We start from the raw sequence: 20,668 nt of genomic DNA, 5'->3' as shown, positions 1-20,668 counted from the left end.
TTTCAATATGGCAGATGTACATTTACTGCCAGCTCTGGGACTGCTGGGTGAGATCCATACTCACCCCTTCAACTCTGGGATGCAACATGCAACACATAAGCCCTCTTTGCCTGAGTTACAGCTAAATATGCCATGTAGTATGCTGTGTGGCCTGCAATTGTCTCTGTGTATGGTGATGGGAATCAGCCATGCTTTCCTGCCTGTGGACACCTGGAAGACACTATCCAGTTGCTTGCCCAGTCAGGGGTGCTGAGCAGCAGGCATGCTCCGAGTGACTTTCCTCTTAACCCCAAGCAGGCATACAAGCACCCAGACTCGAAGTGGGTAGTTGGTCACATAGGTTAGCTCCAAATGTGTGGGTGTCACTTTTTAGACATAGACTGCTCGTTTGTTTCCTGGCCACTTAGACTCAAACAATCACACAGAAACTATATTATATTCTCTCTATATAAACTATATTATATTATATATTTCTATATAATATATAGTAATTATATGTATTATAATTATATATTATAATATTTTGTGTTACTATATAATAAACTATATTAATTACAACACTGTTCAACCAATGACTCAGGCATATTTCTAGCTAGCTTTTACATCTTTAATTAACCCATTTCTATTCATCTGTGTACTGTCACAAGGCTAAGGCTTACCAGGCAATGTTCTGACTGGCGTCTTTTTCCTTTGGCAGCTGCATGGTATCTCCCTGACTCCACCTACTCTCTCTTTATATCTCTTCCAGCCTGACTATATTCTGCTAAGCCATTGGTTGAAATAGCTTTATTCATTAGCCAAAAAAAAAAAAAACCACCAACAAAAAACAAAAAAACCCTCACATATACAGAAGGACATCCCATATCCCTCGGCCTAGCTTAGGCTTGTTTCTGGTTAGCACTTTTAACCTAAATTAACCTGTTTCTCTTTATCTATCTCTTGCCTTGAGGCTTTTTACTTTTCCTTCCTTCTGTACGTATTAATGTCACTGTTTCTCATGTCTGACTGGCTGGAAGCTGCCTGGCTTCTTTCCCCGGGTGTGTCCCTTTTTTCCTCCCTCATTCTCTTTTTAAATTCCTCTCCTATTTGTTCTCGCTGCCTGCCAGTCTCACCCATCTTTCCTCTACCTAACTATTGGCTGTTCAGCTCTTTATTAAAGCAATCCGGAGCTTTAGGCAGGCAAGATGAAACAAACGTAGTGTATCTTTACATAATTAAACAAATGAAGCATAAATGAAAGCACCACATCTTTACATTGTTAACAAAGGCAGAGGAAATAAATACAACACACCTTTACACAGTTAAAGCAATATTGTGCAGTATAAACAAATGTAACACATCTTTACATAGTAAAATAATACTCCACAGCAATGCAACATGAAGAATATTGTGCCTGTGACTAAATTGTGAGGGTCTAACAACACAGGAGTCTACCTTTCCCGCGGAAGTCATAGAAGAGACAGCAGCGCTCCAGTAAACACGAGTGGTCCAAACCACGGACCCCATCCATGGTTCGTTCTGTGTGTCATTGCTCCACATTGACCCATCACTTATACTAAAGAAGACATTGGACATGAAAAAGAAGACAGAGAGATGGAGGGCAGAAGGAGAGGCTTGAGGCCTGAATTTTAGATATGAGGAGAACCGAGAAAGCATCTGAAACCTTGGCTGCTGTTATTAAACCGACAAAGCGGTCCCCGGTCTAGTCATCGATGCTATCAGAGATCTGGGGAGAATAAATTTTATTGCAGTGAGTATGAAGTGTAGACCAAGTCGTACCCGAGTCTATTAAAAACGACAGACGCTAGCTATGTGAACAATCACCACAGGTTCCTCCATGGTGATACCTATTTCACTGGGAGCAGAGGTCCTGGGGCACCGTCAGCCATCAGTCACCAGGCCCAGGAGATCTGACAGATATTCCTGTGGAGGAGGAACTTGGAGGACCAGCTTACCTTGTCTAGGTCCATCAGGAGAATCCACTCCCCAGTGTCCTTCTTTCTGTACACAGTTTGGACAGAGCCCTGGTGGCAGGTGAGGTGACACTTCCCAGTGGCCTGCTTTGCTCCCTTTAAGGAAAGCTCCAGGTGGAGTTCTGTGCCCCATCATCTTCTTTGGAAACCTAGCGTCTCTTCCGGGAGCCAGGGCCTCTGTTTGTCATAGTAAAAAGCTTCTAAATGCCACAGTCAACAGATCTCTGAAAAGTTTTTAGGACCATTTATCTATTAAGTATATCAAAACTAAAAACACTTTGCTTATTTCTCATTACTTGTTTAAGGCTTAGCTTTGAAAACATAAGCAGGAGGCTAAATAAGGCTTATTCCTTCAAGTAATTAATAGTACTCAGCATGACAACTGTGAACCTGAAATGACCCAGTATTTATAAATCTTATTTATCAAATGTACCTTATTTATCAAACACATGCTGATGCTTATCTACATTTTCTAGAAGCTTGGTGTTGAACAGCCAGAAAAGACATAAGTAACTAGACATACACCTTTCGTTAATCAGGTTTTGTTAGTCTGAGTAGAATTTTATGACCTTGAATAAAAAATTCCAAAATATTTTGGAGACTGGTTACTGTGCTCTTAGTCTAAAAGGAGATACAATGATAAACCAAGGATTCGGCAGGACTGAGAAGTTTTGTAATTGTTGTTTTATGCCACGTGGTCATCTTAAGACGAAGAAATCACGTGGCAGGCATCCTTAAACTTAGTAAAGATGCTTACAGGTCATGTGGATGTTACATCTTGAAGGTCATCAGCCAAGAAGGAGGAGAGCCAAATGGGTGCTATTTAAAACACAGAGTTGAATCACATCTATACCCATTTATAGATTCCTAATTATAAGTATTTAGCTATAAGTTTTAAGCCAAATTTTGTTACAGATTTTATAGATTTTTTTTTAAACCATACTCAGTGAGTTTAAAAATCAATCCTGAGATAAAGACTGCGCAATAGTCTTAAAAGATTTCTTGAGAGCAGAGCACAGAGAAGTCATGGAGCTAAAAGATTTAAGAGTGGAAAGTTATAAAACTGTAGATATGAGAGGCTTTGGGATCATTTGCTTGTGTGGTGACAGATTTTGTTGCCATCTAAAAGAATTTGGAACTCACTATACTGAGGCCACGCCATTTTCAGTAAGGTATCAAGGCTTTAAAAGAAATCTCTGAGTCTGAGAAAGGAATTGAGTTCAAGGAGAAAATGTGCGAGGGATGAATCTGGACAGCAAGTGACTGAGTGCCATTTTTTGTTTCTACATATGATATTGTCTTTTTTTTTTTTTTTTTTTTTGATTTTTGAGACAGGGTTTCTCCGTAGCTTTTTGGTTCCTGTTCTGGAACTAGCTCTTGTAGACCAGGCTGACCTCGAACTCACAGAGATCCGCCTGCCTCTGCCTCCCAAGTGCTGGGACTAAAGGAGTGCGCCACCACCGCCCGGCTGATATTGTCTATTTTCTTCAAATGTAAGCAATACCGGCTACTATTTAATGAACAAAAACAGAGTATCTCGAGTAAAACACAATTTTTGGCTGTAAACAATTTGATTTATTTAAAAACTGGGACTATTTCCTTAAATGATCTTATGTAATATTTGACAACATGACAATACAAATTTTATTAACATTAAATTGTTATATCTATATATAGCAAATATATTTTATATTATCAGTCTATATAGAGACAGTTGATTTCTAAGTTGTATTTCCCCAGAGAAATGATTCTTAACTTTTAGTTTTAAAATGCTCCCAGAGGCAATGATTGCTATGTCACGTAGGCATGTTTCTTGACACCATCTATTTTAAAATAGGTGGACTGTTTAAAGGCATAATTCTAAAACAAGATAACCAAATTAAATGAATTTTAACAGATATTGGACTTTGGAGTTTCATTTTATTTTATTTTATTTTATTTTATTTGCTCCCCCTCCTTCCCCCCGGACTTTGGAGTTTCTTAGAAAACATCCACCACTCAGCTCCTGGAAAGGAGCCATGTTTCTTTTTCACTCAGACACTTTACTTCACTGCCAAAGCCCTTATCTTCCTTGTCGGCTTCAAGGCAAGAACACAGGAGCTCGCTGTCTGGGTAGAGACTGGACTATAGTCTCAAGGCACCACAGGTGAGCCCAGGTTGGGGAGACTCTCTTTCATCAAAGCCTCTCTTCCTGAAGAAGTTGAGGGCTTATGGGTAAAAGCAAATCACTTATTAGAATTAGTTGTTGACTCTAGGAACAACTGTCTTAGTCTCCACTCGGTAGATCCGAATAACTTTCCAAAGACCTGAGTTTGATGACAGAGTATTTGGCATCTGAATGCCAGGGTAAAGGGTATGGCCAACTGAACTAGCATACGGCCCCCATGCCAGTCAGGTGAGAGGTACCAGGTTCCCCAGTTAGCAGCATCGTCATGTGTCAGTTTCGGAGACATTGAGTGTGGAGCAATTGTTATTAGCCTCTCTGTTGTTTAAGACATTTAGGATGGGGGTGCAGACTCTGAGATCTTCCACTGAGCATCCATCTCCTTGTCATGTGAGACATGGGAAGACATGACACAGCCAGAATCCGTCAAGCCATGCAACTGGGGGCAGAAGCAGCAGACTTCAGACAGGTTTCAAACAATCATTTCCCGTGCATCCGGGAAAAGAAGCTAGTTTGCAACTTACTCTGTAGGATGGACCTCCAGCCAACAGAACTACTTTAGTCTGGGGCTTTCCTGACATATTATAAATATATTTTATATTAAATTTACTTAATAAATTAAATTTAATTTATATATTAAAACTATATAATGTATCAACACATATTAAATTTAATTTGTTATTTAATTTACACATTATAAATTTAATCCATTTTACTTAGGTGTTTAAGTTTTTATAACCAATTTTTATATACCTGATTTTCAACATTATTTTAGACTAAACAAGCTAAATTTATCTTAAACTTGTTTTAAGTTATTTGTCCAGGATTAACAGCATGTACAGAAAGCTATATATTGGGAGCTATAGATTAGCCTCTCCTCCTAAGCTTGTCTCCATGAATAAATTATATCTGTACTTAGCATGACCAGGGTAAAGGGCATGACCAATTCAACTAGTTTGTATATCCTAATTATCTTTAACAGTTTACAAGTTGATACCTTTTGTAAGATTAGGATTTTACAATATTATCCCTGTTAAGCTTGGACATTAGAAAAGTATAATATACTCTAATGGCCTTAGAAAATATAATTTACTAAAAATATAATGTAATATTTTTGAGGTTTTATGAATTAAAGCTCCTTTAGTTTCAAAATACTTTAAACCATAAGATAGTCCACAGAAAGAACTTCATTTCCATAATGTACTTTGACAAAATGCCAGTTTTTTAATATTACTCAGTTTCTCCAAATAGTTAAAGCTTAAAAAGGATAGCAAAAATATCAGCTTTTTTTTTTTTTTCATGACCCAGTTTTAAAATAAACCAACTTGGAAGCCTGGCGCTGCCTTCTTAGTCTAAGAAAGGGAATGCCCTGGTAAGTAGAGGAATACCACGTGACAGGTCACCTCAGCAAGATGGTGGTGAGGTCGCATGGCATGCTCCCATCACAGTGTGCTCTAAGGCACACGCCTTCTCCTAAACAAGAGCTGAGAGCAGGCTACATGCAGGTATGCTGTGACGAGTTAAGATTATATATGTAATTATTATCCCCCTTTTGTGACAGATTTTAGGTTAAATTTTATAGAACCTTGTTAAATGACACTCAATAAACTTAGAAATCCTAAAACACAGAAAGTTAAATTTTCAACCAAAGACAATCTCTAAAGACAGTAAATGAAGCCGAGGAACAGGGAGCATTCAGTTAGGCGCTTTGCCATTCGTCACCTCTATGGGAAATAGTTCGCCTCTTAGCTGCTCTCTAGTTCCCTGTTTTGTTCTCTGTCTCCCTGTCACAGGGTCAGGTGGCCATCCGGACCTATTTGGAGGAAGCGTTAAAACAAACCTGTGTAGCTCTGGAGCAGACAGACCAAACTCCAACTCCAGAGCCAGCCTTTGCAGTCAAGTAGAACAGCATGGAATAATTTTTCAATATTATCTATACCCCAAGGACATTTGGATCTCTAAGACTGAACCCAGAGATCTGCATAGCTAGGAACAGTTTGTACGTGTCTGCAGATGTGAGCAGACGACCTGAAATGCTTTGGTCTCTTAGCTGATAGAGATCAAGCAGGACTTTAGAGGCTTGGAAGAAGCAGAAACACATGCAGGCCACAGCTGGAGACAGAAGGCGTCCTCTACGCTGCATCCGTTAGGGATAGATACAGGTTTGGAGGCCCAGCAGAAAGAGCGTGGTTTTAAGCCAGGGCCTTGGGAAAGAATTTTAAGGGGGGAAGCTCCATGGGCCATTTTCGCCTTCTTTTTGTGAGGTTATCAAAATCAGTTTAGATACTAAACATTGAGAGTTCTGAATTTGGGCCAGCAGTGGCCATTTGTCCAGTGTGTATTTAGGCCAGATTTGGACAGATAGCTGAACCAGTGAGCTCGGTATGAAGTCTCCCAAGTGTGTTATCAGTTAGCCCACACCCAGGCTAAAGGTGTGTGCTTTGGAACCCATGACAGGGGCCCCAGGATCAAGATAAAACAGGGGTCACTATCTACTCATGTTTCTCTCCTGTAAGTCCACAAACGACCAAACATGACTGGAAAATTAAAGGAAAGTTCCCCAGCCTCTACAATACCAGGATTAGGAAACTGCAATTTCCTATGAATAGTGGAAGGAAGTTCTCAGGGTTCGTCAAATGGAGCCTGTCCTGGAGCTCGCTCTGTAGACCAGGCTGGCCTTGAACTCACTGAGATCCGCCTGCCTCTGCCTCTAGAGTAATGGGATTAAATTCGTGTGCTACCAGAATTATAATTCTTAACCAAACTTTCTCACAGAGAGTGGAAAGTCTCTGGTGTTTTCAACCGAGCAGCACCTAAGACAGAAAGAAGGAAGCTGGGGTGATCCCCAGACCTAACCAGAACACCTTGGATTTAGGTCCATGGTTACCTTGGCGGGAATTTTACTACGTTGCAAGCAAGCCCGTTCTGCTTGAATACAGTGCGGCTCCAGCCGAGAGAGAAACAGTAAGGAAAAGGGTGGCGACAGAATGAGAAGAAAGGGCAGCTAGAGAGAAATGGGTGGCCCTCCCTGCTCCTCTCGGGCCTAGGCTTTGGGGGAGGGAATGAGAGCCTGGGAGGTTTGTCCATAGGTGGGTGTGAGCTACTCCTAGGCTCAGATTTCTGGTCCAGGTTGTCGGTACCACATATTCGATTGTTAAAGGGCAGTCATAGAGATGGGAATAGGGAAGAAAGAAAGCTTTGATCTGACCTTAGGCTGGACCATCCTGATTCAAGGCAGGACCCTCGTGTGCTCACACGCCAAGTGCGAAGTGTGAGCGTGGAGTTCAGATGTAGTCCCTTCCGGAACTACTTGGCCTGGCCGCAAAGGAAGCTGGGAAGTGTGGAGTTTTAGAAGGAAGCTATCAGAAAAAGTAAGACAAGCCATTGGCAATGTCTTTCCCTTTTGGTCCTGCGTTACTAACTAGTAACCTGGAGGCAGAGCGTGTGGGAATAGTCAGAGCCCATGGACGAGGGAAATGCAAACATCTGAGCTGGTTTTGCGCAGCATTTCTGCTGTTCCACCAATCACGAAATCCATATGCATGCACCCGCGGCAAACTGCAAAGTGCGCCGTTTAGGTCATTGTGTTCATGCCCTAAATACCCCCACACTTGTACTTAAAACTTGCATTGCGGGGTGCAAATGCGAATGGCAACACTTGTGCTAATTACCCAGGATGCTGACTTTCCTTCTTAGAATATCATTAACAAGCAAGTCAAATGCACCACGATGTTTGCAAGAGATAGCAGAAAAAGGTCTTAAGTTTTATACTTCGTAATTTCATGAATACTTCTTCCTCTTGTTGTCCTTGGGAGAGTTTATCCAGACCATGAAAATCTCAGCGGTTCAGATTTCTTAAGACTGGGATGACAGATCCTGAACACAGACTGTTGTTCCTTAAGCCACTTCCTGTCCCTCCAATCCCACGCACATTCTGTTCCACCACATTCTCTTTTGTATCTGGTGGGGTGAGAATAGACACTACGAATTCCAGTTCTCCATGGTAGCAGGCATCCCTATGCCCATCACCGTCTGGCTCTTCCGTCAATGATGATAGGTTGCCAAGGTTGACCGTCCACACCTCTGGAGAAGATACAAGGGACAGTGCTAGGAACTCAGCTTTGACACAAGCCTGCCACTGTCTGAACTGGAGTTGCCAGGGCTGGCTCCAGCTGCCTCCCTGCCTCTGTCCTTTCTGTTCCCATATCTCTCCGTTGCCAAGGCTGGTACAATTTTTATCTTGAGATATACAATATAATTATCTGGAAGCTATAAAAATATCAACAGCCAGCCTTATACAGAGTTTCTGTTGGACTAAGACCCAAGTCTTGTTTGTTTCTAAAGTTTTAGATTTTATTACAATCATAGATTTATGAATAAAGAACACCCATACAAAACACTCTTCACACAATCTCTTCTGCACGCCATTGTTCTGAACACAATAGTTATAAGCATAATGTTCTTTTACCTCTGAATGTTTTCCAAATATAAGAAATTCTTGACTAGAACCATTGTTAAAACTGAGAAAAAAGACAATTAAAAATTTTCATTTGTAAGTACAGGTCTTATTGAAACGTCATCATTATTCCAATAACATCTAGAGAGCCCAGGAAAGCCCACCAGCAGTCTCTTCTTAAAAATTACGTCTTGATTCCTTAAATCCTGATGGAACAGGAAGTTACAGTGATTTGGAGATGCGAATTTTATTTGCAATATGTTTTCAAACATTTGGTCAACATGTTGTAATTGTAATTCTTAATGAAGTGCGTTGCGACCCTTCTGCACACATGTGCACACACTGATCAGTCAACAAAATCCCCCTTCCCCTTCCAGTACCTTCGCTTGAGCTCTTTGCTGCAGCTGGTTACAGTCTGTGGCCACCCTGCCACTCTTGTGGGGTACTGGTATCTGTGGAGAAATAGAAAGCCAGTCTTCAGCAGAGGCAGATCAGTTTAAGAATAGCTCTGGCAGTGGTAGCAGATGCTTCTAGAACTTTCTTGGTTCTTCAGAAGGAGTCATTTGCAGAGGAAAACATTTGAGGGGTCAAGAAGGAGTAGACCCGGAACTGAAAGTCAAGCATGGTCCCAAGAGCTGAGCTTCATCAGGACCCGCCCCTTGCTGGCCTGTACCACTTTGAATGAGGAGTCCTGAAAGTCTCGTGCTTCTTACTTGCATTGCCCTGCTGCTCCTATGGTGGAATCCAGCACATTCACACAGTCAAAGCTGCTTCTGAACAGTGACCCAGGGCAAGGTGACACCCTAGCAACAGAGGTTGCTACAAGGCCACTGCCCTAGCAAAGAGCCCTGTGTGCAGGCGGGGCAAGCAAGAAGAAGAGGCACGTGTATGCCAGCATGCCCCACCCCCATTCCCACCCCAGCAGGATCCACCTGCAGCTTCTCTGGTAACAGCCTCTGGCATTTCTAGGGAATAGATGCCCATGGGCTGCAGATGAGAATGAAGAGCTTTGTCCAAGAAGTTAATGGAGGTGGAGAGATGGGGCAGCCCTGAGGGGAACAAACCAGCTTAATCTAGTGGAGCCAAGAGTGAGGGTGATAAGTGTTAACATACCATGCAGGTGCGTTCAGACCCTAATCATATTGAAACTATATCCAGTAGGCGATAGCATAGTGGAAAGTTTCCGTGGACAAGGAGTGGACAGGAGCAATGTTAATCCAAGTAGAACTCTAGCAGAAGGCAAAGCTGTGTTTTTCTCTTTGCTTCTAGCTACTTATTATGAAATATCAAAGTACCCCAAACGTTTGAGCTCAAAATGACCATTTAACAAGATCTCTTAAGATCCCAAGTGCCCCGTGGGGGTTAGAATAATAGAGTTCTATTTAGTGGTTGGCATTTTGCTGGTCTTAGTTGAGCTGTAATCTATTGGACGTTCCTGCAAGATGGTGGTCGTGCCCGGAGTTTGGTTGGTGGGCTTGTTGTGAGGATCCACAGATGCACAGAAAGCTGGGACCAACTCTTTGTCTCTTGGCAGGTGGTCTCAGGGCTTAGCAGCCTCCTGCCTCCCCTGATGATTTGTCTGTATAGTTTATGGCTTCTTATGTATGGGTTCAGGACTCCCTGAGCTGGAGACCTGAGACTGCCCAACCCTATCATCTTAAATTCTTATCAGATACAACTCTCTTCTGACCCATTTTGATGATTTGGTTCCCAGGGTCAGTCCTGTTTTATGCAGAGAGGGAGGGGTCAAGGATCCTAACCCCAGAAGGTATGGGCCATGCTGGGGTTTGTCACTGTAGACAAATTGCCATTTGATTAAGAAGCTATTGATAATGTTGCTACCTAGGGGTAGCAACCGTAAAATTAAACATTATTGACAGTGAGCTAGAGAAAGTGTTCTCAGCATCGCTTGCCTGGTGCGTAGCCAGGCAATGCTCAGGGCACATCAGGCGACTGGCACTAACCCTGGATTCCTGCCATCTTTTGTGTATGCCTTGGGGTATTTCTAAGACCCCTGCCATCAAAAGGGAGCAGTGACTCAGGGCAGTTTGGATCTAAGAAGAAATTTGTGCAAAACGATTTAGTAAGGATAGCTTGGAAGGAACAGGGTTGCATAGTCAACCAGAATAGTAGATTGGATAAAAAAAAACATGAAATTGAGATGTCTTCTTGCGGTCTTGGCTTTGTGGCTTGAGACTATCGAGCTACAACCTTCGTGTGTCTAAAATGAGAAATAATTATTCTAGACTCCCTAGAGCCGTGTGGTTCACGCCGGTCTTCCATATCTGGCAACTTTAACCGCACCCTTTGCAGCTCCCTCCTCCTGAACAGGGCCTGTGAGGTAAAGCCAAAGCAAATTGTCACTGAATGTCACTTGGATACTTTGCTAATCATTTACAGACACAAGCCAAGAAAATAACACCATTGTCGCTCTTGGACACTTCTAGACATAAAAATTTTAGGCGGATCTAATCAAGTAGTCTGCAGGATGCACCTAGCGCCAGCTCCCGTTTGCTCTCTTTTCCCAGTCGTCCCCTTACACAGTGGAATTGCCATTTTAACTCCAATGCTAAGATTCCGGGATCTCTATAACCAATGCCCAGATTGTGTCACTTTTTCAAATTTAATATCCTTGATGCTACATTAACATCCATTTTTTTTTGCTATGTTAAGCATTTCTTGCACTCCCACATAAGATTTAAAAGTCTACGTTTGCCCAAGGGGATTTGCTTTATGAAGCTCTTGTAAAACACACCGGATAAGCCAAAGCTTTGGGTCCTGTGTCCAGTAACATACACAGAGCCATGGAGGAGACTTGTCCCTTGCTTTTGCCCGACAGCCACATTAGCCCATGTTGGTGCAATTTTTTTTGCAGTCTGGTACCATAGCTTTGGCTGGTAAATTGATCCTCCCTAAATAGCATCTTCTGGCTTCTCAGAGACACTAAAGAAGAACTTGCTTGTGTGCAGCATCTCTATGGGAAATAAATGGGCCTCTTTCCTTCCTCTGGGAAGCTGAGTTGCTCTAAATTATTCTCAGTCAGGAGCAGTCTTTTGGGCCTTGTCAGCAAGAGCATGGAATCCTATTTGGATGATGGATTTTCTGTCTCCAAAAGAGTTGGACTGTGTGTTCCAGACTCCTCTGTAGCTGGAATTCTGTGTTCCAGGTTCGAGTTATTTTTTTGTTTTACTTAGAGTATAAGATAGAGAAGAAAAACAGAAGATGAGGTTTCAGCTTCCCAGATCAAGGCAGGACTGTGCACACCAGACAGGTCAAGAGTCCGAATCTGAATACACACTCCAGGAAACCCTTTGCCTTCATCTCAATTCCATGGAATTAAGTTTTAATTCTCCCACACAGACACGCATGACCATAAGTTGTTATGTAAAAGATAGGACTAATACATGATTTGTGCTAAACACATCCAGCAAAGTGGTTGGCGCTTTATGATGCTCAGCTTGGTGTGAAAGAAACGCATGCTTTCCTTTAGAGCGAGGCCTGATAGCGTTGGCACATTCCGCCCACAATGCATCCATTTAGAATGAGTGGAAGCTGCTGTTCTCTTTTCAAAGTGACTGGGTATGCTTCTAATGATGGCATTTACTCTACAATTCAGCAGAAACATGGAACAATGCAGGGCATAGTTTCTAACAGAAGCAAACGGAAGTCTTGATGAAAAATTCTTAGGTTTTCCATATAAGTGAAAAGATCATTTTTAAAAAGTATTAACAACTGAGCATATTGTTATACCTCTGTAGTCACAGCACTTGTGAAGACGAGGCAGGAGGATTCCTATAAGCCTGAGGTCAGCCTAGGCCACAAGCCAATACCAGGTCAGCCAGAGGTAGAGAGATATTGTCTCAAAACATTCCTGAAAGCATATTCTTTGTCAAATTAGTTTGACACAGGTGTATGTAAGGGGTGTAAGTGCATGTGTGTGCATGTGTTGGGTGTGAGTGTGTGTGTATGGAGGGGTGTTCCTTAATTAATTTTCCAACTTCGTTTTTGAGATAAGGGCTCCCCCTAAATCTGAAGCTCACCAGCTGTTTAGGCTGCCTGGCCATCAAGTCCCAAGATCTTTTCATCTCTGCCTCACCCCTGTGGTACTGGAGCTACAAAGGCACTCGGTGTCCCTGTACCCCGTTTTCTATGTGAATGCTGGGGATTCAGCTTCAAGTCTTCATGCTAACACAGAAAGCCCTTCCCCGAGTCACTTCTCCAGCCCAGGTTGGTTTGATTTTTAGCCACTATTTATCAGTTAACAGATGTTCGCTGGAAAATGAACATGCATTTGGTAGCTCGGCAAACGGAAAGATCAAAAGTCTCTATCTGCCGAACAGGGCAACAGTTTGTTCTTCAAACACAAACAGCCTGGTCCCAGATTGCTCTTACCTTTTAAAAGACGGTTCATTCATCTGTCCACAAAGCAAATATTTACTGTCTATGACATGCTAACTCATATTCTCTGTACTAAGCTCTGAGCGCTGTACCTGGGGGGGGGGTTGTTAGGTGGCATCAGGGCTTTCTCATGATGTGGAGGCTTGATATGGTGCTATTTCTGTTCAGGTCTACAGGGAGGAGCTGCCCTTCATCGGAGGAGATTACAGCTCATCCTTCTGGGCCTGTGCACATTGTCTCCTCAGGATGGAGAGTGAGCTAGTCTTGCTCTCTTGAAATGGACTGCAGAAGCAGCAGTGCGTTTTCTCTTTATGATTCCCAAGTAAGGAATTTCTAGACACCAAAGAGATGGGAAGAAGGGAGAGCTTTCAGGTCCTTCCCTATGGAGTACCCGTGTTCAGCAGGGACCCGAATGCTGGGTGTGGTGGCTTAAGTTTGATAACGAGGCAGAAGCAGTCAGATCTCTGTGAATTTAAGACCAGTTCGCTCTATCTGCGTGGTCCAGGCCAGCCAGGTGTACATAATGAACCTCAGTCAAGAAAAATAAAATAAAAAAGTACCAAATATATAGGCACTCTCAGGGTAGAGGCTATAGCTTAATTGTGACGACAATTTTAATGGAGATGTGGGAATTTTTATCTCTTATAAGAGCCCTTGGCAATGTCTAGAAAGGTATTTGATCATTGCAACATGAGAGCTGTTAGCGTGCAGTGGGTGGAAGGCAGGGGTGTCCCTAACCTCTATAGTAAACAGCTCAGCAAAGAACTGTCCCTAGTGCTGAGCTGGAAAAAAACGCTGCCGCAAACCAAGGGCTTTGTCTTCACCCTTTACAGATAGGATGCAGTGGAATGCTAGCCACACTTTTTCAGTTAAATGTGGTGCATGGCTCTTGGTGGACTGGACTGGAGAGACAAGGTCTAAATAGAAAGATGGCAGGCACAGAAAAAGAGTTTCTGCAGTGCTTCCTGCCTCTTAGGTTCTGGACTTTTATTTTTGTTTTTACGATATTAAGAACTCAACTCAACTCTCACATATGCTGTGCAAGTGCTCTACCACTAAGCTACGCTCCAGCCATTTGTAATAATTTTTAAATAATTTTTCAGGCTGACTCTGTACCCCAGACTGGCCTTGTGCTACATTTATCCTGCTTAGTCTCCCGAGTCATTGGAATTACCAGCTTCTGCCACTGGGTTCATTTCTATTTTCTGCAATATACATTGTATTTAATTACAGGCTCATATTCATCTGAGATCTATTTCTTGAGCACCTATTGTGTGTCAGATAAAACTCTATGGTCTATTTATAGACTCTACACTCATAACAGCAGTGTCTGCCTCCATAGAATCTGCAGTTTCCTCACACAGGGAAAGACTGGTTCATTTTTGCAGACTCATGTGGTCTGATGAGAAGGAACATTTTATAAGACTTGGTTTTGACTGTGATCTAGGATGTATGGTATTGAGTAGGGAAATGTATACCTATGAATATTTTCATAATTAAAATGAATAAAAGCTGACATTAATTTGAGAAAACCGTAGCTATCCGTGTCTTTAAAAGCTGAACTTGCTGTGCTTTTTGTTAACAATTTTATGCTGCACATTTTCCTAACATATTACCTCAAAAATTCAAACATACAGCACAATTAAAGGCTTGTGTAATGAACAGAAGACTCCCACCTCAATTCCACCATTAATGGTTCCCTTTATTTACCATATCACGCATCGTTGACTCTGTCTACCTGTGTTAGTTGCTGTTTTGTTGTGATAAAAAAAAACCTTGGCCTAGTGGACTCACAGAAGAAAGAGTGGCTCTGGCTTACTGTCACTATGGCCAAAGTCCATGGCGGTGGACAAGCAGGGCATCTAGAGGTAGGCAGGGGCAAAAGGCGGAAAGCTGACGTCTTGAACTGCAAATACAGAGCAGAAACAGCAAGCTGGAAGTGATGGAGGAGTTTTCTGACAGCCAGCACCAGTGACACACTTCCTCTAGCAAGGTCATATGCCCTAAACCTTCCCCAACAAGGGTACCGGCTGGGGACAAAGTATTCCTAGGTGGGAGCCATGGGGACATTCTCATTCAAACCCTACATGACCCATCTGTCCCGGTTTTACTCTGTTGCTGTGATAAAACACTCTGACCAAAAGAAACTTGGGAAGGCAGGGGTCTATTTTGTCTTATATTTCCAGGTCACAGTTCATCCCTGAGGGGAGTCAGGGAAGGAACTAAAGGCAGCAGCCTGAAGACAAAACTCAAGGAGCAATGCTCTTTGAAGGCTCACTCTCTGGCTCATATTAATATCGTTCTCTTATCTTATCCAAGATCGCCTGTGGAAGAAATGGCCCTGCTGATAGCGGGGTGAGCTCTCCCACGTGAGTGAAGACTATCCATTATAGACATGCCTAGAGGTCCCCTTGATAAAGATAATTGCACAATTGAGACACGGTTTTTCAAGGTGGCGCTAGGTTGTGTCAGTGCCCTAGTCACTCTCTATTGCTGTGAAAAATCACCATGACCAAGGCAATTTATTTTTAATTAATTAATTTTTTATTTTTAAAAAGAAAATAAACTATCTTTTTTTCATTATACATACCGATTCAAGTTTCCACTCCCTTCCCTTTTCCCATTCCATCCATTTACCCCCTTCTCTACCCCCTACCCACGCCTCAGAAAGGGTAAGGAACATTGCTTTGGGGAAGACCCAAGGTCCTCCCTACTATATCTAGGCTGAGCAAGGTATCCATCCTACTTACTCATAAACAAAGGATATTGAGCTTTATGATCCTAGAGAAGCTAAGTAACAAGGTGAACCCTAAAAAAAATCTAGATCCACCTGGAAAGTTGAAATAGACAAGATCACTTGGCAAAATTGGGAACATATTGGTGGGTGGAGAAGGGAGGGTAGAGGAGGAAGAGGAGTGGAGAAGAGGAGGGGCGAGGAGAACTTGAGGGAGTGGTATAGTCGAGATGGAAGAAGGAAGGACAGAGATGAGAGCAAGGAAAGAGATATCTTGATTGAGGGAGCCATTATGGGGTTAGCAAGAAACCTGGCTCTAGAGAAATTCCCAGGAATCCACAAGGATGACCCCAGCTAAGACCCTAAGCAGTAGAGGAAAGGGGGGATGAACTGGTCTTGCCCTGTAGTCAGACTGATGACTATATTAAATCTTAAATATTAAATAGAACCTTCATTGAGCAACTGATGGAAACAGAGGCAGAAATCTGCATTGGAGCACTGGACTGAGCTCCCAAAGCCCAGTTGAAGAGTGGGAGGAGTAAGAATATGAGCAAAGTGGTCAAGACCGTGATGTAGATACCCACTGAAACAGTTTACCTGAGCTAATGGGAGCTCACCAACTGCAGCTGGACAGGGAAGGAACCAGCATAGGACCAAACCAGTCCCTCTGAATGTGGTTGACAGTTGCATGGCTGGGGCAGACTGAAGGGTCACTGGCAGCAGATCCAGGATTTATCCCTACACTTGTACTGGCTTTTTGGGGACCAAGGCAATTTATGCAAGGAAATATTTTATTTGGTTTATGATTCCAGAGGATCCGAGTCCATGAAAGTAGGACAAAGCACAATGACAGAAATGCAGCTGAAGCTCATGTCTTGACCTGCAAGTAGGAGGCAGAAAGGAAGGCACTGAGAAGTGCAAGACTTTTGAAACCTCTAAACCCACCCGTGGTGACACACTTCTTCTAACAAGGCCACACCTCTTAATCCTTACCAAACAGCTTCACCAACTGGCTACCAAGTATTCAAATGTAAGAGCCTATGCAAATCGTCCTTATTCAAACCACCATGCTCAGGCTGGCCGTTAATGTGAGCTAGGACACCATTTCTATTTCATTTCTATGCATTTAAAGGTTGCAAGTATGAATCTTTAAAGATGCTCTAACATGCCTGTCAGAATTTGCTTATCCCATTGTGGTTCGTCTGTGAGGTATCCCCTGTCTTAGGGTTTCTATTGCTGTGAAGAGACACCACGACAATGGCCACTCTTATAAAGGGAGGCGTTTAAGGTGGGCTGGCTTATGGCTTCAGAGTTTTATCAATACCTTTGTGATGGGAAGCATGGCATCATGCAGGCAGACATGGTCCTGGAGAAGGAGTGGAGAGTTCTACGTCTCGATCCACAAGCAACAGATAGAGACTGTGTGCTATATGAGACCTCAAAGCCCACCTCCACAGTGACATACTTCCTCCAACAAGGCCACACCTACTTCAACAAGGCCACACCTTCTAGTAGCGCCATTTCCTGTGGAGTAAGCATTCACGCACATGGGTCTATGGGGGCTATTCCTATTCAAGCCACCAAGCCACCCCCCACCAAATAGGCTTCTGTATTTGGGGCCTAGGTAGTGGCACCACTTTAGAAAGTTGTGTAACCACACTGGAGTCACCCTGGAGGCTGTCAATTGCCCTGTGTAAGGGTGTTGAAATGTGATAGCCTAGTCTTATTTCCCATTTTCTCTCTGTTTTCTGATGCTAGGTACAATGTGACATCATGTCCCTACAGTCATAGCTTCTCGGCTGTGATGGGCAGCATCCCCTCATCTCGAAGCCAAAATAAACCCTTCCTCCGGTAAGTTGCCTCTAGTCAGATCACGATAAGAAAAGCAACCAATACAAAGTCTAAGTGGTTTCCTGCCTAGAAATAAATGCCTGATGGGCAGCTATGTGTCCCTGGTACAGATGCATCACCAGTTCCCTTATGCAGCACTCTCAAATAGGTGCATGGTTGGAGGCCTGCACCAATTCGCCATCTTCCATTGAACTCACGAATCAAGGAACCCAATGGTAAGCCAGTATTCACTCCCTCTACCCATATATGTAAGCTGAAAAGCACAGCAGATTTCTGTCGCAAGTGTCACCATGTGTCCAGTTATTAAAAGAGAAGGCTAACACTTCTAGAACAACACTGCAGGGATTTCTCCATGACTTTTGCAATCCTGCTAGAGTTAAAGGTGCCAGATTTTCCAATGTGGACCCAAGATTCTGCTAGGATACAGGCAGGAATCTTGGTTCTTGTTCAACTTGATTTCAAGTAAGTTTGACTAGTAAGTATTTGTTCAATGGATCCGTGAGCAAAGCCCTCAGATAGGTGTTAATGTATTTCCGAAATTAAGGTCCCTGAAGGGCCATAGGAAAGTCTGGATGATGGCCTGCTGATACTTATAATTGGAGAGCATTTTAACTATCTTCATCTCTAAGACATCAATGTCCAGAAGGCTAGGAACTTTGGATCAGAGCTCAATAGCTTCAGAGTAGATGAAAAACAGCCAAACTTTTGATCACAGCCTAACATTAATTACGTTGCAAAATGTCAGCTAGATTTCATAAATAGCAAAATTAATTTTACTTTCTGGTTATGATACTGGGGATGGCATGTTGTTTGTCAAGTTCTTTAACAAGTGTGATACTAATTAGGATCAAAATGATTGTCGTGGAATGAGGTCAATATTTTGCAAAAATCATGACATCTGAAGGAAATTTGGGACAAACACGATAGTGTACATAAATGACCGCCTTCCATTATAAAGTAGAATAGAGAAAAGAAGTCAACAGCCCACAAAGAGTCTGTGGTTAGAAGTCAGAAGGACTTAGGCTCAAGGTGGGCCTCCTACTCTCTCATATTTTAATCTAGGGATGAAGATAATGTAGCTGCCAATTCATCCTTGAGAGCTCTGTGAGGTCCTGAGGAAGGGAAGCCATGCTGGGGAGGATTTTTCTGTTACAACCATAACCACAAGGAGCAGGGTGTGTTGTCTTCTTAGAGCATGACTTTCACTGGTTTATTTGCTTTAATTTTTATAAAAGTTATACACATAAATCACTTAAAAATTACGACAGAGCTTGATGCTGCTAAAAGTATCCTTCTGGAAAGTGTTCGTTTCAGGCAGGCCGGTTCCGTGGGTAAAGGCACAGGCTACCAAGGGTGACCGGAGCCAATCCCCAGGATCCCCATGGAAGGAGGAAAGCAAAAGGAAGCTGATCTTTTTCAGATTGCTGATGACAGAGTAATATAGCTGACGATGATATAACTAACATGGTGTTCATCAATCTTCCTAAGCTCTTTAATCTTTGATACCTGGCTGTAGACTCTTGGCTGTTCTACAGACACACAGTTGTCAACAGGGGTCAGCCTTTCCTTTGCTCTTATCACTTCTTAGTGGTCAAGCCCCTCCTGGGCTTCGTGTAGCCACATTTTGTATTTCACAAAGAAAATTTCCGCTTTAATTTTGAGTATGATATTCACTGTAGTATCTCAGTGGGAAGAAGAGTACTACTCTTAGCTATCTGAATAAAATTCTACTAAATAACGCATCTGAGCGGCTTGCACTCAGAGGTTTAAGTTTAGCATGTATGATGGCCTGGATTCATTTTCCAGAACCATAAAAAAAAATCAAAATAAACCCAAAGACACATTTGTTAGTTAAGTTCTCCAAACCTTTCTGTGTCCACTGAAGTAATCATGCACCTCTCTCTCCATTCATTAATTCCATGATTGGTTTTCTCAAGTTAATCTTGTATTATCAGAATGAACTCAGCTTAGTCCTGGTGTTCTATCTCTCTAAGAGAACTTGATAGCACAGAGAGACAGATTTTGTGGCTATGAGCACAGGTGAGTGTAGTTTCATCTGTCCCCCCTTACTTTCAGTGGCAGTGCTTGAGAGATGCTTTCAGTATTTGTTGCTTAAGAGAATGAATTGCTAAAGACTGTTCCCTTGTTCTGTTCTCTCGGTGGATGCTTTAGTCACCAAGGCCTTGAAGTGATGCTTTGTCTGTTGAACTTGTGTGAATATGCCCATGAATATTGGTTATAGAATAACTTAATGTCTGCAGGGTGACTCTTCTATTCATCTTCTAAATTCTGCTAAGGTGTGTTTTTCAAAAGCATTTCTACTTTGTCTACCTTGTCATTAACTTCAGTGTTATTTGTATGGTCTCTTTACGGTGTGAAGGAGTCCACAATCGATGATGAGGACATAAACTAGGCACAATGATACAAAGGTCATGAAAGAAGAGGAGAGTCAAGGGGTCTGAAAAGGCAGGACTTGGGTAGCAGAGGAAGTGGAGGTGAGGAAAGAATGCCACAAAAATGTACTTTGTTGGAACACTTCATAATGGTGTATAACATGCTATATGCTGATTTAAAAAATAAAACATTTTTGATCTTTTACATATACACTTACAACTGTGTGTGTGCATGTACACACCATACAATCTCTCAATCTCTGTCTCTCTCTGTCTCTCTCTGTCTCTGTCTCTGTCTCTCTCTCTCTCACACACACACACACTATAGGCTAAGGTACACATATGGAAAGAAACTTGCGGTTTTGTCTTTTTGAATTTGGACCATCTAGCTTAATATGATTTTTTCCCATCAATCCGTTTTCTTATAAATTTCATTTTTCTTAAAAGCTAGGTGTTATTCCATTGTAATATGCCCCACATGCTTACCATCCATTTATCTGTTGATAAACATCTAGGATGCAGCTAATTTATAATATTTTAAGTCGTGTTTATTTGTTTCCATTTCTCTTTCTTCTCAAGTTATATTCATTTTATTCATCTTTTCAGAGAGTTTTTTTTTAGTTTTAAAAATTCCTTTAATTATTTGTTTTTCGGTAGTGTTACTTTCTGTACTGACATTTACTATTCTTGCTACTTTTC

General features: G+C 42.2%; 1 long non-coding RNA gene across 1 annotated transcript in view; it reads left to right on the top strand.

The window, feature by feature from the left end:
- The first annotated feature begins 4,013 nt into the window (after nucleotides 1-4,013).
- LOC126500669 (uncharacterized) overlaps nucleotides 4,014-20,668 on the top strand; it is a 52,453-nt gene continuing 35,798 nt past the window's right edge. Inside the window, exons 1-2 of the long non-coding RNA XR_007591397.1 lie at nucleotides 4,014-4,119; nucleotides 17,484-17,576. This is a non-coding gene — a long non-coding RNA (uncharacterized lncRNA). The remainder of the gene's footprint in view (nucleotides 4,120-17,483; nucleotides 17,577-20,668) is intronic.

Source organism: Alexandromys fortis, unplaced genomic scaffold (assembly GCF_014885135.2).
Source record: "Alexandromys fortis isolate MF-2015 unplaced genomic scaffold, M_Fortis_MF-2015_v1.1 scaffold_46, whole genome shotgun sequence".
In the NCBI taxonomy this organism is placed as follows: Eukaryota; Metazoa; Chordata; class Mammalia; order Rodentia; family Cricetidae; genus Alexandromys; species Alexandromys fortis.
This window is presented reverse-complemented; position numbering and strand designations above follow the sequence as displayed.